A 19,578-nucleotide genomic window follows, 5' to 3' on the forward strand; every position below is an offset into this window, starting at 1 on the left:
ATTAATGTAAATCACGCATTAATCGAAAGACGACCGGAATGGACCAGAAGACATGGCAAAGTGATTTTGTTACACGACAATGCGCCGACTCACACAGCAAAACCAGTGAAAGACACCTTGAAATCGCTTGGATGGGACATCCTTCCGCACCCGCCATACTCTCCCGACCTGGCGCCATCTGACTATCACCTCTTCGCATAAATGGGGCATGCGCTTGCAAAGCAGCACTTCAGCAATTTCGAGGAAGTTGGAAAATGGCTCGACGAATGGTTTGCCGTAAAAGGCAAGCAGTTTTTCTGGCATGGTATTCATAACTTACCTGAATGATGACGAAGTGTGTAGAAGCCGATGGCCAATAATTTGAATAAACAAGAAAATGAATTTCCCTTGAAAATTAGGTGGTTTTTTTTACCACAAAAACCGGCAAAAACTTATGTATAGCCTATACTTGGTATGTGGAATCTGACTCAGAGACACGATTTTGAATTTCTAAAACTCGCAAATCACTCGTTGTATAGTAGGAGTAGGATTTTTAACAGCAGCGACCTTTGTGAGAAGCCAGATGCAATGTCACTGAACTATCACGCCCCCTGGCTTAGAGGCAAGGCTCCCGTGAAACAGAGACACTTTCTTCAGTGTCCGGCTCCATGGCTAAATGGTTAGCGTGCTGGCCTTTGGTCACAGGGGTCCCGGGTTCGATTCCCGGCAGGGTCGGGAATTTTAACCATCATTGGTTAATTTCACAGGCACTGGGGCTGGGTGTATGTGTCGTCTTCATCATCATTTCATCCTCATCACGACGCGCAGGTCACCTACGGGTGTCAAATCGAAAGACCTGCACCTGGCGAGCCGAACATGTCCTCGGACACTCCCAGCACTAAAAGCCACACGCCATTTTATTTTACTTTCTTCAGTTTATCGCAGTTCTTTGGTGGGGGGAGGGGGGGGAGTCTCTGTAGCCACAAGGGATCATTTTGGTTCTGACCGAGGGTTTAAGACCGCATGCCCTTTGACACCATGTGATTAAAATGAAATCTCAACCCAGGATCCACCGGGATTCGAACATTAGCCTTCTGGGTGGAAAGCCAGCAGCAAAACCACAAGCTAATCACGCCCCGTCCACCATGAAATGGAAAAGACAGGAGTAATTGAAATTGATCCAAATTGAATGTTGCCGTATTAGTTTCATGGAACGGCACAGATCACTGGAATGCTTATTTTTAACTGGGGACTTCAGCTAAACGACTGAATCATAGTTCACACGTGAGGCCTATATCTATAAAATAAGAGTTTTGTCTGTACATTGCTCAGAATTTGAAAAGAATGGTATTTCTGTATTGGTCATGTCCACAGTAACAAGGAAATGCACTTTTTACTATTCCATAATTTCTGTCTTTCTGTATGTATGTATGTATGCGCATCACGAGAAAACGGCTGAAGAGAATTTAATGAAAATCGGTATGCAAAGTCGGGGTATGAGCCACTACAATATAGACTATAATTAATTTTATTCATGCTGAGTAAAATGGTAGTTTAGGGGAAGGCCTAAAATTTAATTAGGGCCGATGACCTCGATGTTAGGCCCCTTTAAACAGCAAGCATCAATATTTAATTCTCGAATATTGTTATTATGAGTGGTCCTATCGATAAATACTAGATAACTAAAGTTTTATATAATTAAATTTCCGATCATTTAGGTCTTATATACATTTTTACCGTACCGGCCATGATAACACAGATATTCATGAATTTGTATTTTTGTTATTAAGTCCATATCAGCGCCGAGCCACGAGAAAATGGGGAAACAGTATTTAATGAAAATCGGTGTATAGAGTTGGGGATTAAGAAAATACAGTCTAAGCTATAAACAATTTATTCACCCTGGTTGAAATGGTAGTTTAGGGGAAGGTACCTAAAATTTAATTTAAGAATTAAAGCCGCGTAACTGACAAAACCCAAAGTTTACAGGAGAGACAAGAAAGTGGTTTATTTTCAAAATAATAGGAAGTAACAGAGTTATTTTTTGATATTATGATGTAAACGCGTCACTGGATACTCAGATAGTGCTATTAAATTAATTTTTTTTAAACCCGTAGCGTCAGTTGACTTGCAGGCAGACTAATCGCTCACTGCATATTGCTCGTGCAGCCGTCAAAGTCGTGTAATTTCATGGAAGACAAGGTATTAATTGTGATTCATGCTCATTTCATGTGGCCCAATTTGGGTACTATAAAATTCAAGGATTTTGGACTTGTGTATTTTAATGTTATATTTTAAATTTAATTGTAAAAATTGGAATAAAATCATTTAAACAATTACGTTTTATCAATTTTATTATGGAATGCAATACCACGTAACTCACTGTTTTCAAAAAATGTTATTACACGAAAAACAATATGATGCAGTGAACCCGGTCAAGAAAGTCAATTTCGATCTCCGTTCTGTTTTACCAGATGGTATCAAAACGTATCCATGGATGAACCTAATTTTGTCGGGTAAGCACCAAATGTGCCAACAAGTTGTTGTTGTTGTTGGTTTTTCCTTTTTTAAATTTTTTTTTACATAACGACACTGCTCATGGTGTGCCGAATAGATTTTCTTCCGCTGTCACTATTGTACACTTCTCTGCTAGGTTTTCATCCGTTGTATTTGGATCTGAATGTCGACATTGTACCACTGATCCAGAGACGGACCTCGATATACAACTGAAACCGCAGTCTATACGAAGCTGAGATTTAGAGCTGCAAGATACAAAACAAAAGTCAAGAATGATGTCTTGGCTTGTAACAACTTGAGAAACGTTGTGCGGTAGAAAGTGGATGCGTACAGCAAGAAAGTGTTTTTCATTTACAGAATAAACGACACCGAAATTATACGCAAAAAAATATGAGTCAGCGAACCCGGTCAAGAAAATTGAGCTATACAACTGATGTCCACATTCTCAATGCATGGCGCATGTGAGAGCCTTCGCTGTCCAGCCAGCAAATTATAATTCTCACCCTGGCGGAAATATACAGAAAACATGCTTGTATTAGGATTAAACTCTCGTGAAAAAGACCATAGTAAATACTTTCATTTTTCTCAGTAATCAGTCAATCAAAACAAATTGTGTCTGTGTTAATGGGAGAGAAGATGGAAATAACGCATTTAAGGAAATTAAAACATTGTTTAGGTTGCAAAATGTATTATTTAGATGAAACGTAGCTTTTCGAGGAAACAACCCTTTCTTTTTTTCTTTTCTCCGGTCTTTCAACTCGCTATATATTTTTAGGGAATTTAGCACTTGGCCGACTGCCCTAAATGCAGATCAGCAGTGATGGAAAAATTGCTTAATTCTTTCTCTGTCAGGCTGAGTAGCTCGGACGGTAGAGCGCTGGTCTTCTGATAGTGGTGATTATTGTTTTAAGAGGAAGTACAACTGGGCAACCATCCTCTGTATAACACTAATCAGAGAGTGGTCTGACACTTCGAATAATAAAGACAAGGGCCACGAAGGGCATGAAAACGAAAGACTCCAGAGGCCTTGAGCGCTCTGATACCGTCGGGGTCGGAAAAGAACAAGAGTTGACCAAGGGAGGTCGGATAGGATAGATGAAAGTGAGGAGCCTGGCACAAGTAAGTATAAGCAATGCCAGGACTCAGCTAAGGACGTCATGGTGCCAACCCACTCGCCCAAGTTGAGAGCCCCTGGGGCCCCTTTTAGTCGCCTTTTACGACAGGCAGTGGGTACCGTGGGTGTTATTCTACCTCCCCCATCCTCAGGGGGAAACTGGTCTTTTGAGTCCAATTTGGCAGGTTCGATTCTGGCTCCGTCCGGTGGTTTTTGAAGGTGTTCAAGTACGTCAGCATGTGTCCGTAGATTTACTGGTACGTAAAGGAACTCGTGCGGGACTAAATTCCAGCACCTCGGCGTCTTAGAAAACAATGGGACGTAAAAACCAATAATTTATTATCATTGCATTCTTTGGCTGTTGGCAAGGGCTGGAAGATCAATATTACTTTTTAAACAAGCTATGAAGGTCCTTGGAGGAGTCGAAGGTAGGTACCTAATGGAATACAGTAGTTAGTTCTACGCCCGGCCAACTTTCTCATGTCTCTTTGCCACTTATTTAACGTCGCACTAACTGATCGAACGTTTCCGGCGACGGGAGGATGGGAAAGGGATAGGACTGGGAAGATAGCGGCCATGACCTTCATTAAGGTACAGCCCCAGCATTTGCCTGGTGTGAAAATGGGAAACCTCCAGGACTCCCGGCAGTGGGATTCGAATCCACTATCTCCTGAATGCAAACTAACAACTGCGTGACCCTAATCGCACGACCAACTCATTCGGTGCCCGCTTTGTTCCCAGGAATTAACCTGGTACTAATTTTTGGTGCAGGATGAGTGAACCTCTGGGCAGCTCCAGAAGTGGAAATATCGTTTCTTAAATTTTTCGACTTCTTGGCGGGGAATCGAACTACGTCCTTCGGAGTGAACTGAACACGCCTTTTCCGCCTCGGATAGGCAGCCCCTAGTAATTATTAAATGCTTTTTTTCTAGTGATCTAACGTCGCACAAACTCCTAGGTTCAGAAAGGTTCAGAATGGGAGAAGGAAGTGCCCGTTGTCTTAATTAGGGTGCAGTTCCAGCGTTTGTCTGGTGTGAAAACCACTGAAAATCATCTTCAGAACTTCCAATGGTGTGGTGCGAACCCACTACTTTCCGAATTCAAACTCAGAGCTACGCGACCCATACCTCACAACTAATTCACACTGTGTTCCCAAACATGTTGGCGGTAATCGGGAGGTGGATAGTACACTCATGCACAGAGATGGTGTGCCCATATAAACAAAGCACCTCCTCGCTTAACACTTTGCTGCAGGAAGACAGCCCGCTACAAGGCTTTTGTGATTGAAATGGGCACAGTGGTGGATGAATAGCAATACAGATACTGTGCCTTCAGTACTACCCGTTTACTCCCTCCCCTCCTTTACTCCCCATTTGGGTGGGGGCAATAAAACAACACCCGCGGTATCCCCTGCCTGTCGTAAGAGGCGACTAAAAGGGACCCAAGGGTTCTGAACTTTACAGCTTGGGTTGCCGACCATGGGGCCTCAGATGAGTCCTGGCATTGCTTCCACTTACTTGTGCCAGACTCCTCACTTTCATATCTCTTATCCAACCTCTCTTGGTCAACTCTTGTTCTCTTCTGACCCGTCGGTATTAGAGCCTTCGGTGCCTAGGCCATTTTTCATTTCCAGGCCCTTCGTGGCCCTTGTCTTCCTTTTGCCGATACCTTCATTTTTCGAATCCCTTCCTTTTTCTCTCTCTGATTAATGTTATATAGAGGATGGTTGGCTAGTTTACAATAGTCACCACCACGACTACGAGCACCGCCATCACCACCTTCCCCTCCTTTTCAGTAATGGGGTGGGGCAGTGTTGATGCTTTATGTAGGGACCCATTTCTGTGCATGCGTGTACACCTAAAACATCACCAAAATGTCCCATGTGCATGTGTCCTACGGTCGATCGTTTACTGTTGATCGCCGTTTCCGATGGCAATTATCGATTTGAAAAGACGATTTTCTTTTTTGCTAGTGGCTTTACGTCGCACCGACACAGATAGGTCTTATGGCGACGATGGGATAGGAAAGGCCTAGGAGTTGGAAGGAAGCGGCCGTGGTCTTAATTAATTGCCTGGTGTGAAAACGGGAAACCACGGAAAACAATCTTCAGGGCTGCCGACAGTGGGATTCCAACCCACTATCTCCCGGATGCAAGCTCACAACCGCGCGCCTCTAACCGCACGGCCAACTCGCCCGGTAAGACGATTTTTCTGACAGTTTCCAGCAACTGTATAAACGTGACCAAAAGTGAATAATAATAATAATAATAATAATAATAATAATAATAATAATAATAATAATAATAATAATAATAATAATAATAATAATAATAATAATAATAATAATAATAACAACAACAACAACAACAACAACAACAACAACAACAACAACAACAACAACAACAACAACAACAACAACAACAACAACAACAACAACAACAATAATAATAATAATAATAATAATAATAATAATAATAATAATAATAATAATAATGGCCTGGTGCTGTACAGGCGACCTGCGCTTTTATGAGAATGGGACCCTACCTATAAAGAATTCCAACCATGAAGATGGCACACACACCCAGCCCCCGAGCTATCGGAATTAACCAATGAATCGGACATTAATAATAATAGGTAATCTAGGTCTCCGCGGTTGATGAGTAGGCTTCGGTTTACAAGCGGCCACCGTCGGTTGTCCTGAGAATGGTTTTTCCGTGGGTTGCCTGCACTAGGCCTGGACAGTTCCTAGTATAGGCCACGGCCGCCATCTCCTCTCCTTCTCCACACATCTCCATCATCACCACAAATCTGATAATGATGATGATGCTTGTTGTTTAAAGGGGCCTAACATCTAGGTCATTGGCACCTAATGATACGAAATGAGACGAAATGTTATCCATAATCCTCCACTGACCAGAACTCGAAAACGTGAGGACGAAGATTGAATGGATGGATATGAAGTTAAAACAATTAGTGGACCGAGCCCCAATGCCCCACACTCCCAGAAAGTAGCGTTAAACCATACTATTACTGACCAAGGGACTGCTTCTAAAGCACAATACTTAATCGATGATGCTTGTAATCTAAACGGGTCCAAAATCCAGGTCATCGGCCCCTCAGAATGGTACTTATCGCTAGGAAAGTGGAACCATGGTATTTGTCATGTTGCGGTACTAATCAAACGTAGCGTAGACTCGCGGTATTCCACACATTATGGTACTATTCACAGGTAATGTAATGCGTACATGTAACACAGACCTATGGTGTTTCGCACATTGCGGCGCTATTTACAGGCAACGCAAACCCATGGCGTTCCTCACATAAGTGGACTAACCACAGGGACTCGCACTATCCCGTGGTGTTCCTCACATAGTGGGTACTAAGCATAGGCAAGGCAGAACCATGGTGTCGCTCATATAGGGGTACGGAATAAAGCACTGTAAAATTCATCCTGAGCCACACACTGTCGCTACTAATCACAAACCTACTTTGTACCTAACATAGTAGTACTACGCGGAAGTAAAAGCTCCCATGATGTTCCCTGTGTGATGGTACTAATTACAAGTAGTCTCATGGTTCTAATTTGATCATCCCTTGGTCACCCCTTTTAGTCGCCTCTTACGGCAGGCAGGGGATACCGTGGGTGCATTCTTCGTCTGCGCCCCCACCCACAGGGTTCCACTACAAATCTCGTGGCCAGAGAGACGGCGTCACCATCTAAGAGGCCCGCTTCCCCCCTGAGGGGAGGAATGAAAATAATTCAGCAGCAGCAGCAGTAGTAGTAGTAGTAGTAGTAGTAGTAGGTAATATACTGTCATTCCTCACTAAGCATTTACCTTCTCATTGCGAGTGCCCACCTGTCAATACTCCCTTTTGTTTCTACCAGCAATCATTCTCACTACCGGTACTTCGATGTCTTTTACTTAGAGTTCATATGCATGTATTTGAGTATTCAGTATTCAGCCGGAAGGCTAGCTCAATCCTCAATAGCTCCATGATCAGCTATCATAGATGGCTTAGGCATCAATGAAGAGATGCACAAGGGAGATAAAGAATTGAAGAATGAGGTATTTTCCCGTTGTTTTCCTCACCGAACCAGACGTTGCTATTACATACCAGTCTGCTAGGCCCAGTAAAATCCATGCACCAACCGACCCTATAAGTGACATTTTCAGACTATTTATAACGGGGACTGGCTGCATAAAGAATAGCACTGCTAACATCACTCATACGTCATTCGCTTCACATCGTCATAGCCAAGGATCAGACTGACTCTGAGACAGGTCAATGAAAGTAACCATTTTTTTCTAGCCCGTACCAGAAGAAACAATGCACTGTAAACACTAGGTCTCGCCAGCAAAGGCTTGAGTTCATGAACGCGATATCCTGAGTCCGCTTAGTAGAACCACGGCCGACTTGATGGGTCACTATCTAGCTCCGGAGCGCAGCGAGGGATTCAGTCGGCCGTGGTAGAACAAATACATTATAGAGAATACGTGCCATTTTGCGAGATATCGCAAGACATTGATAGCCAGCGCACCTAGCGGGACGGCCTTGAAACTGAATGTAGTAGTGCACTATACACTATGAATTATACCGAAAGCGTCAGGTTCCAAGTCGTCTTCAATTAAAAAGTGGTTACAGGAGTTTTCCCATTTCACATCGGACAGTAAAATTTTGTTCTGTGACGTTTGCAGCAAAGAGGTGAGTGAAACTTGTTTTATATTTCCCTCTAACGAGTTATTATCAATTTAGCAAAATAAACACGGTATTTTAAATGATGCTTATTAAAATGCCTAAAATTGAAGCCGCCTAAAAATATATCAGAACCTATTTGAGAGTCTGTTTCAGGCAACTAAAATAACATTTAAGCACCTAAAAATCCGAGGTCTAGTAATCACTTCTTCTTCTTCTTCTTCTTCTTCTTCTTCTGTTTACCCTCCAGGGTCGGTTTTTCCCTCGGACCGCCTCAAGGCCAGTATCCTGGAGCTTCAGACTCTAGGTCGGGGGATACAATTTGGGAGGATGACCAGTATCTCGCCCAGGCGGCCTCACTTGCTATGATGAACAGGGGCCTTGCGGGGGGATGGGAAGATTGGAAGGAATAGAAAAGGAAGAGGGAAGGAAGCGGCCGTGGCTTTAAGTTAGGTACCATCCCGGCATTTGCCTGGAAGAGAAGTGGGAAACCACGGAAAACCACTTCCAGGATGGCTGAGGTGGGAATCGAACCCACCTCTACTCAGTTGACCTCCCGAGGGTGAGTGGACTCAGTTCCAGCTCTCGTACCACTTTTCAAATTTTGTGGTAGAGCCGGGAATCGAACGCGGGCCTCCGGGGGTGGCAGCTAATCACACTAACCACTACACCACAGAGGCGGACCTAGTAATCACTACTGCATGTTAATGTGGTTGGAAGTGTAGTGTGTTGTGTGAATATGAAGAGAAACGTGTTGAAACAAACATAAGCACCCATTCCCCGAGCCAGAAGAATTAATTTGATGCGATTAAAATCCCCAATCCGGCCGGGATTCGAATCCGGGACCTTCTGAACCGAAGGCCTCGAAATGCTGATCATTCAGCCAAGGAATCGGACAAAACGGAATCATTACTTAGTTTCATTATTTCTATCAGTATTAACATTCAACTTTCTTAGTAGAACAAAGCAAAAATAATTATTTAGTATCAATTTTAACATACAACTTTTGTATATAATATCAATCTTGCCACCTGAAGTTTAATTTCGGACCGCTAGGTGCGCCACTGTCAACATATCTCTCAGTTTAATACGGGAGTAATGAAATGGCGTACGACTTTTAATGCCGGGAGTGACCAAGGACATGATCGGCTCGCCAGGTGCAGATCTTTTGATTTGACTTCCATAGGTGACCTGCGCAATGAGGATGAAATGATGATGAAGACACATACACCCAGCTCCCGTGCCAGCGGAATTAACAAATGATGGTTGAAATTACCGACCCTGGTGGGAATCGAACCTGAGAGCCCTGTAACTAAAGACCAGCACGCCATGGATCCGGAAAAATACGGGAGTGTCCAGTATTGTGTGTAGCGTATTTGCTTTTATCCTCGTACAGGAAAGTGGGTCTGAAAACAGAGCATTGTAGAGATAATGTCCAAGTCCTCATTTATTTCATATTGGATATCTTTGATCTCCACTGAGAGTTCACTACCTTTGATACACCTTGACTGGATCTAACTTAATGTACTACCATCCTTACAGATTCTAAGCACTTAAGTGACCGCCCTGTTTCAGTTCTCTATTCTCTACCTGATATTTATGCCGAGATCCATCTCTGGTGAGATACGGTGAGCAAAGTGTACTGCCAGGCTGAGTGGCTCAGACGGTTGATGTGCTGGCCTTCTGTCCCCAACTTGGCAGGTTCGATCCTGGCTCAGTGTGGTGGTATTTTAAAATGCTCAAGTATGTCAGTCTCGTGTCGGTAGCTTTACTGGCAAGTAAAAATGTCCTGCGGGACTAAATTTCGGCACCTCGGCGTCTCCTAAAACCGTAAGGGTAGTTAGTGGGACGTAAATCTATTATTATTGTTATTGCAAAGTGTACTGTGACCGCTAGAAGAAATTCATTACCTTCATTGTCCTCTCTCAGTCTCATCCTTGGCTTTGACGATTTGAAAGTGACTGAGGTATGAGCGATGCTAGTAATGCCATTCCTAATACAGCTAGTCCCTGTATAAAATGCTTGAAAGTGCTGGTCATAGGATCGGTTGGAGCGTGGATTACAGTGAGCGTGATGGAGTGATATGTAACAACACCTTCTGGCTCGGCGAGGAAATCAATGGGAAACCACCTCCCCTCGAGGATGGCTGAGGAGAGAATCGAACGTCCCTCTACTCAGGTGACTTCAAGATGCTGAGTGGACACCATTCCAGCCTTCGTACCGCTTTTCAAATTTCGTGGCAGAGCCGGGAATCGAACCCGGGCAGCTAATCACACTAACCACTACACCATCCGCTTGCCTATATACGCAGCGGTATTTAGTCGGGACCATGCCGACATTTAACTTCTTGTATTGGCATCACTGGTCGATCCATAGAGCCTCTCACGTTGACCTTACCGCATGGTCATTATGAGTCCGACTGCCAAGAAAGGAACAAAATCTCCATTTTTGTTGTTTTCTTGTAGCCGCACTCTTCTCCACACTTTCACTTTCTCCACGCACGTTATTATTAATTAGCCTCTCCTATTTATTATTCCAGTTTATCGCTACGTCACGTCTCACGAGCTGCAGCTCACAGATTGTTATGTAGCTTCCTCCAGGTCAGCCACTAAACGTGAACGAAGGTGTTACACAAACTTTCTCAGACGTTTAGTGCGGCAGTTCATATCGCGTTATGAAACTGTTTACGGAAACTGTCTGCTATCTCCAGACTTAATTGAGGCTAGAGAAAGAGATTTGGAGTTTAGAGTGTCTGTGAGTGGGACAATGAAACAGCAGTTTAACCGAGTGACTCATACTGTCTCTTCGCAAAATAAAGCCGAGTCATCTTCATACAGACCAAGAAGAGGAGTAGGAAGTGAAGTATATCTAAGTTAGGGTGACCAGACGTCCCTTATTTTACGGATTGTTCCTTATAAAGTGTTCTGTTGTCCCAGCAAAAGTATTGTTGTTGTTTGAGTCATCAGTTCACAGGCTGGTTTGATGCAGCTCTCCATGCCACCCTGTCCTTTGCTAAACTTTTAATTACCGGGCGAGTTGGCCGTGCGGTTAGGAGCGCGCAGCTGTGAGCTCGCATCCGGGAGATAGTGGGTTCGAACCCCACTGTCGGCAGCCCTGAAGATGGTTTTCTGTGGTTTCCCATTTTCACACCAGGCAAATGCTGGGGCTTCCCTCCGGCCGCTTCCCTCCCATTCCAGGCCTTTCCTGTCCCATCGTCGCCATGAGACTTATCTGTGTCGGTGCGACGTAAAGCAACCAGCCAAAAAAAAAAAAAAAAACCTTTTAATTTCTACGTAACTGCCGCATCCTTCATCCGCTCTAATTTGCTTGTCGTATTCATTTGTTGGTCTAATCCTACCATTCTTAACATCCCTCAAAAACAACTGTACATGTCCTGGAAATTTAGCCAAATCGATTTTTTCTCCTCAATTCGATTATCTCTTCATTCGTGATTCGATCTATCCATCTCACCTTCAGCATTCTTCTGGAAAACCACATTTCAAATGCTTCTATTCTCTTTCTTTCTGAGCTAGTTATCGTCCATGTTTCACTTCCATACAATGCCACGCTCCAGTCGAAAGTTTTCAGAAACATCTTTCTAATCCCTATATCACTGTTCGAAGTGAGAAAATTTCTTTTCTTAAGAAAAGCCTTCTTTGCTTGTGCTAGTCTGCATTTTATGTCATCCTTACTTCAGCCATCATTAGTTATTTTACTATCCAAGTGACCTAGTAGCAAGTAGCAAAAAGTATATGGGGCGCATATTATCCCCTATTTCGTGAACCGTTCCATATATTTTAAAATGGAGTGCTTAAACTTTATTTGTCACAAATCTCTGACGTATATTTCTCATTGTGTAAAGTAATTACATTTTGTTTGGTTGCCACTAAATGTAAGAAACCAGTGAGATATACTTAAGATAAAATGTAAAAAAAAAAAAGGGCAACTTATAATCCTGCACAGTGAACATTTCTTTTTTTTTTTACAACACTTGTTTTTATTATATACCGGGATACGGCCTCTTCCAATTTTATAATAATAATAATAATAATAATAATAATAATAATACGAGGTAATAATACTAGTAATAATCGGTACTGGTTTCCTATACGGATCGAGCTCGATAGCAGCAACCGCTTAAGTGCGGCCGGTATCCAGTATCCAGTATTCGGGAGATAGTGGTTTCGAACCCCACTATCGGCAGCCCTGAAGATGGTTTTCCGTGGTTTCCCATTTTCACGCCAGGAAAATTCTGGAGCTGTACCTTAATTAAGGCAACGGCCGCTTCCTTCCCACTCCAAGCCCTTTCCTGTCCCATCGTCGTCATAAGATCTATCTGTGTCGATGCGACGTAAAGTAAGTAGTAAAAAAAATACAAAATAAAAATAATGGTTTTCTATAAATAAATGGTGCTCTTTGTGACGAGGCACGGCAGTGGAAGCATCCCGTACTTTCATGCTTGTAATCTGGTCACCCTAATCTAAGTGGCATTTCAAAAGGTCTTAAATTTTGTAAATTCTAACCGTATGCAGATGATGTACAGATTTAATATCAAAAGCGAGTGATATAGATACAAAAATCATTAGGATAAATCCTGACCTACATCATCTTAGTGATTATGCAAATAAAAGCAGCTCGCGGGCTCAGTGGCTCAGGCGGTTGAGGCGCTGGCCTTCTGACCCCAACTTGGCAGGTTCGATCCTGGCTCAGTCCGGTGGTATTTGAAGGTGCTCAAATACGTCAGCCTCGTGTCGGTAGATTTACTGGCACGTAAAAGAACTCCTGCGGGACTAAATTCCGGCACCTCGGCGTCTCCGAAAACAGTAAAAGAGTAGTTTTTTTGCTAGGGGCTTTACGTCGCACCGACACAGATAGGTCTTATGGCGACGATGGGATAGGAAAAGCCTAGGAGTTGGAAGGAAGCGGCCGTGGCCTTAATTAAGGTACAGCCCCAGCATTTGCCTGGTGTGAAAATGGGAAACCACGGAAAAGCATCTTCAGCACTGTCGACAGTGGGGTTCCAATCCACTATCGCCCGGATGCAAGCTCACAGCTGCGCGCTCCTAACCGCACGGCCAATTCACCCGGTAAGCAGCTTATTAACAAATCTAAATAAAACTCAAGTTGTTATTATCGGTTCCAGTAAAAGGCCATATTCCCTCAAGTAAAGGGCCATCCCTCCAATAATTTTAAACAATACAAATCGTATCCTATGAATATTGAATTTTCACGACCGCATTGTAATCGAAACAGACTTTCAACGTATTAGGTCGTGTTACGTACATGTAGTACGTGTTGAAGAGATGTTAAGTACAGAACAAAAATGGCCAGCCGGACACCAGTGGGATCCGAACCCGCAACGGGCGACTTAAACGCACTCTACAGTGTGTTAGCAGCAGTGCCAGACCTGTAGCTCAGAGCCTTTCAAACAGAACAAAGATTGCCTAGGCCACCATAGCTCAATTGGTAGAGCAACCGACGCGAAATCGGGAGGTTGTGGGTTCGGATCCCACTGGTGTCCGGCTGGCCATTTTTGTTCTGTACTTAACATCTCTTCAACACGTACTACATGTACGTAACACGACCTAATACGTTGAAAATCGTACCCTACTCTACTTCAGCGACTAACTTAGGAATTATTATTACTGAGAGTCTAAATTGGAATCAACACGTAATAACCGCGTGTAATAACATTCATAAATGCTTATACCCATTGAAACTGTTCTGTAATGTTTTCTCGGTTCGACTTAAGGTACAACTAAATCTCTCTCTGATGCTAACCAGGAGGTTCGACAGCTGCCTAAGATATCTCTTTAATCTGCAATACACAGTCTTCGGAAGATAAGTACACTTTTTTTCTTCTAGTTATTGGTAAAGCCCTGAATATTTACGACTTCAAAATAATGTCCTACTTAAAAAAAATGAACAAATGATGTTTGTGTAGTTCAAGAAGTATTTAGTTATGAACGACTTAGTGCTTTGCTGACATACATAATAACATTTTCCAGTGTGAAAACGTTCGCTTCTTATACGTACACGTTTCCATAAAACTTACACATGCATACTACCTGAAGCTGCAGTGCAGTGATGTAATTCGATTTGTATCTTGCACATTCCGCATCCCTACATCCTGAAGCATGGTACGGCGGGTGGTATAAGCTGAGGGGTAAACGAACTACTACCTACCTCACAAATATCGCACTCTACTTCAAGCTCCTTCATTCGAAACGTATAATGTAAGCTTACGTAGTGTCCGACTCGTTGGCTGAACGGTCAGCGTACTGGCCTTCGGTTCAGAGGGTCCCGGGTTCGATTCCCGGCCGGGTCGGGGATTTTAACCTTAATTGGTTAATTCCAATGGCACGGGGGGTGGGTGTACGTGTTGTTCTTCATCATCATTTCATCCCCATCATGACGCGCAGGTCGCCTACGGGAGTCAAATAGAAAGACCTGCACCTGGCGAGCCGAGCCCATCCTGGGATATCCCGGCACTAAAAGCCATACATTTCATTTCAACTTACGTAGTACATTCACATAGTAATAACAAAATAAAAATCCCAGCGAGTTTGGAGTGCGTTTAGGATCACATAGCTGGAAGCTTGCATTCAGGTTCGAATCTCACCGTCGGCAGTCCTGAAAATAGTTTTCTCAGGTTTTCCACTTTCACGCCAGGCAAATTCTGGAGCGGTACCTTTATTAAGGCCACGGGCACTACTTTCTCATTCTATCCCTTTCCTATCCTTGTGTCACCGAAAAGAAACGTACTAGGTTTGTGATTAGTAGCGACAGAGTGTGAATGAGGGTGGGATTTACAGTAGCCGTGATTTTTACCACTACATGCGGAACACCACAGGTCTGGGCGTTGCCTGTGATTAGTACCATTATACGAGCAACACCCTGGGTCTGCGTTGCCTATGATTAGTACCCACTATGTGAGGAACACCACGGGTCTGACCCACTGATTGTGTCAGCGCGACGTTAAATCACTAGCCATGAACCTACTAAGCTGGTATAGCAGGGGGAGAGATGATACTCCCACGTGGCGCGTCCCAGGTGACGGATAGGGAGGTCCTAACAGGCTTGCCGGTGGACTTGAGCGAAATAAAATAATTCTCGCGGACCAAACACACAACCCCCTGTGGGTGGGGGACGCAGACGAAGAATACACCCACGGTATCCCCTGCCTCTCGTTAGAGGCGACTAAAAGGGGCGACCAAGGGATGATCGAATTAGAACCATGAGACTACTTGTAATTAGTACCACCACGTGGGGAACACCATAGGTCGCATTTACTTGTGCGTAGTATCACTATGTTAGGTACAAAGTAGGTTTGTGATTAGTAGCGACAGAGTGTGAATCAGGGTGGGATTTACAGTAGCTGTGATTTTTAGCACTACATGCGGAACACCACAGGTCTGGGCGTTGCCTATGATTAGTACCCAACACCACGGGATAGTATGAGCCCCTGTGATTAGTAGGCCTACATCTATGTGAGGAACACCATAGGTTTGCGTTGCCTGTAAGTGGCACCGCAATGTGAGAAACACCATAAGTCTGCGTTACATGCGCGTATTACATTACCTGTGAGTAGTACCATAATGTGTGGAATACCGCGAGTCTACGCCACTTTTGATTAGTACCGCAACATGACAAATACCATGGTTCTACTTTACCAGTGATAAGTATCAATATGAGGTGCCGATGACCTGGATTTTGCACCCAATTTAGACAACAAGATTGTCGATTCAGGTTTGTGCTTTGGTCTGTTTTGAGCCTTTGAGAAACGATGCCCACTATTTCTCTCCTCGTGTCTTGTGTTCCTCATCTGGACCCTGGATGTGATTCGAGATCATTATTATTATTATTATTATTATTATTATTATTATTATTATTATTATTATTCTGCAAATTGAAATTACGTATGGTTTGTAGTCCCGGGAGTGTCCGAGGACATATTCGGCTCGTCAGGTGCAGGTGTTTTGATTTGACTCCCGAAGGCGACCTGCGCGTCGTGATGACGATGAAATGATGATGAAGACGACACAAACTACACTCAGCCCCGTGCCAAGAGAATTAACCAATGATGATTAAAATTCCCGACCTTGCAGGGAATCGAAACCGGGACCCCTGTGACCAAAAGCCAGCACGCTAACCATTTAGTCATGGATCCGGACTTTATTATTATTATTATTATTATTATTATTATTATTATTATTATTCACTTTGAATCTGCCAGTAAAAATTAAGAGGGTGTGTCCTGATTAGTCTTGAATGCTCTCGAACCTTCCACTGAGGGTTTATAAACTGCGGCTTTTCACGTTTCCTTGCCAATTGATCACCATGCGTGTGTGTGTTAAGGCAGGAGGTGGGGCGCCTCATTTTTCAGTCAGCAGAACATCTATAAGGTAATGGACACATAAAATCATTCTTTCTTGCTACCTCGCAGTTTTATTCGAGGGGAAGGTCCGAATATTTAATTATGTGAGAATAATTTTCTAAAATGTAACTTTTCTTTCGGCTAATGTAAAAACTTCATAAAATCTTTAACTTTAAATAGGGGATAAAGAGTGAGTTACCCTCTCGAGCTCCCCTTCATCTTGCTTTGAGATGACTACGTTTTGCAACCTTTCTGTAATATGTTAAAGATATTTCCATGCGAACCACCTCAGTAGTTTGAGAATATCCCCTGTTTCATCGGCCGAGAGCCCTATAGGTTTTAATATTTCATTACCTGGAGCGCAGTGTTCGCCTCCATTCAGTTTGTGTTCGGGCCATTTATTTAACCTGTTTTTTTTCGCAAAGGCCCTGTAAGTCGGGTACTAGATACCCCTGTATAAAAATATTTTCAGTAGTTGTGCCTTGGGAGGCCAGAGATTGTAAGTTTTGATGTTGCCTTGAGTGGGCTGGAAGAAACTGAGAGCCTGTCAGCTCTTTTCAAAGTTTTGTAAGAGTGAAGTGTGCCTCTGGAAGGCTAGATATTGTATTTTGGGAGCAAGTGCTCTTGGATTAGAGGATTTCTGCCCTTAACTAAACAATACCACCTTTAATTGTAAATTTGTATCTTAGGGGCTTGTAGCTCAGAATTGTTAAGGTCTAAATCTTGAATTTTCCAATTTTTGAAATTGTCGTTGTACCCGATGTTTCAGTGAACAGTTGTTAAGTTTGAAGTTCTAAAAGAAATATAACCTTCAGTTCAAGTTTTAAATTAATTTTGATATTGTGGATAGACCCATTCACCCCGGCACCTTCTTTAACCTCTTTCTGCTCCACGGGTATCCCCGGAACAATAATAATGAATTAACTTACCTTAACTTCCCAAAGAGTTTGGGTTGCCGATTAGGATAAAGTATACAATATACATTATAATTTAAACACTCAAACTGTAGTTAAGTAAGACGAGAAAACTGGAAGCAACAGTTTAACGGGAAAGGAACATTTACTGGAGACATATGCTATGTATTAATTCTTGAGGTTGTGAAGGTGATTCCTCAGTATCTTGATCAACCCCTTCACAGCGTACAGTGTGACATCCAGGCAAATCTGCTGCTGTATTCCACGGGATTTGAAAAATTCCCCAACTGAGCTTGGGACCGTCCCACGGTTTCCGATCATCAGCCCCACCACATGCAATTATTTAATGTTATGTGCTTGCCGGAAGTAGCTTATCGTTGGCTCATACAGTCGAACCTCGATATCTCGAACCTCCATTACTCGAATTTTACATCTCGAAGTAACTTAAATTTCCCGGCCGTTTGTCCTATTCTTCACGTGTATTTATTTCCCTATTACTCGAAATTCGGTTACACGAATTTTTCGATTTCTCGAAGCAAATATTTCCTCCCTTGAAGCAAAAAATACTCTGTAGCTCGAATTTTGTGCAACATTAACTGTGCGATACGGCATTTGTGGTTTGTGAGGAACAGTTAACAAGTAAAGAAAGGGTTACAGTGTTGCTGGGAGCTAATATGACGGGAACCGAAGAACTAAAACTTCTAGTGATCGGAAAATCGGCGAAGCCTCGCAGTTTCTCGGGTGTGAATTAATTACCGGTCACGTACGAAAGCAACCGCCGACCCCCCTACCCCCACCCCGAAGTCGTGGATGACAAGCTCCATTTACGAATCTTGGCTGCGTAGTATTGTTGAGAAGTTTCAACGTAAAGGGAGTAAAGGTTAACCGTAACAAACAGAAGGGACTAACGGATTTTTTTTTTCCAAAGGTGTTAACGGAGGTATGTTTCTTGTTTCACTACTGTACGTACTGTATCCTGTGTGCTAAAAGGTTACTATAATAAGTGCTATCGTCGCCATAAGACCTATCTGTGTCGGCGCGACGTAAAGCCCCTAACAAAAAAAATAATAAGTGCTATAATTATTAAAGTGATGCCGTACAATTGTACTGTTTAGGTACTCTTCAAAATAATGAATTCAGTATAAGCCTGTAGGGCCGGCCCCGTGCTGTAGGGGCCGTGTGCCTGCCTCTCGCCCGGAGGCCTCGGGTTCAATTCGCGGCCAGGTCAGGGATCTTTGTCTCGACCTGAGGGCTGGTTCGAGGTCCACTCAGCCTACGTGATAAGAATTGAGGAGCTATCTGACAGTGAGATGGCGGCCCCGGTCTCGAAAGCCCAGAATAACGGCCGAGAGGATGCGTCATGCTGACCACACGACCCCTCGTAATGTGCAGGCCCTCGGGCTGAGCAGCGGTCACTGGGCAGGTCAAGGCCCTTTCAAGGGCGTTAAGTGCCATGGTTTTTTTTATAAGCGTGTAGGGTCTGTAGGTACTGTGACGGTTCAAATCCCGTTACAAATCAAATATTTCTCTGTGTTATTATTATTATTATTATTATTATTATTATTATTTTATTTGTATTATTATTTTATCTGTATTGTTTTGCTACTTGCTTTACTTCGCACTGACACAGATAGGTCTTACGGCGATGATGGGACAGGAAAGGCCTGGGAATGGGAAGGAAGTGGCCGTGGCCTTAATTAAGGATACAGCCCCAGCATTTGCCTGGTGTGAAAATGGGAAACCACGGAAAACCATCTTCGGGGCTGCCGACGGTGGGGTTCGAACCCACTATCTCCCGGATGCGAGCTCACAGCTGCGCGCTCCTAACCGCACGGCAATATCTACATTATTATTATTATTATTATTATTATTATTATTATTATTATTATTGTGTCTGTATTATTATTACTATTATTGTAACTATTATTATTGTGTGATTCTATTCTATAATCTGATTTCGCTATGTATTAATTAATTATCGCT

General features: G+C 43.2%; 1 protein-coding gene and 1 non-coding gene across 3 annotated transcripts in view; one reads left to right on the forward strand and one right to left on the reverse strand.

The window, feature by feature from the left end:
- Positions 1-19,578, reverse strand: part of LOC136878774 (uncharacterized) — a 284,279-nt gene that overhangs the window by 166,467 nt on the left and 98,234 nt on the right. The window lies entirely within an intron of this gene.
- Positions 13,753-13,829, forward strand: TRNAS-CGA (transfer RNA serine (anticodon CGA)). The gene has a single exon. It is a non-coding gene; the product is annotated as a tRNA-Ser (tRNA).

Source organism: Anabrus simplex, chromosome 8 (assembly GCF_040414725.1).
Source record: "Anabrus simplex isolate iqAnaSimp1 chromosome 8, ASM4041472v1, whole genome shotgun sequence".
Lineage (NCBI taxonomy): Eukaryota > Metazoa > Arthropoda > Insecta > Orthoptera > Tettigoniidae > Anabrus > Anabrus simplex.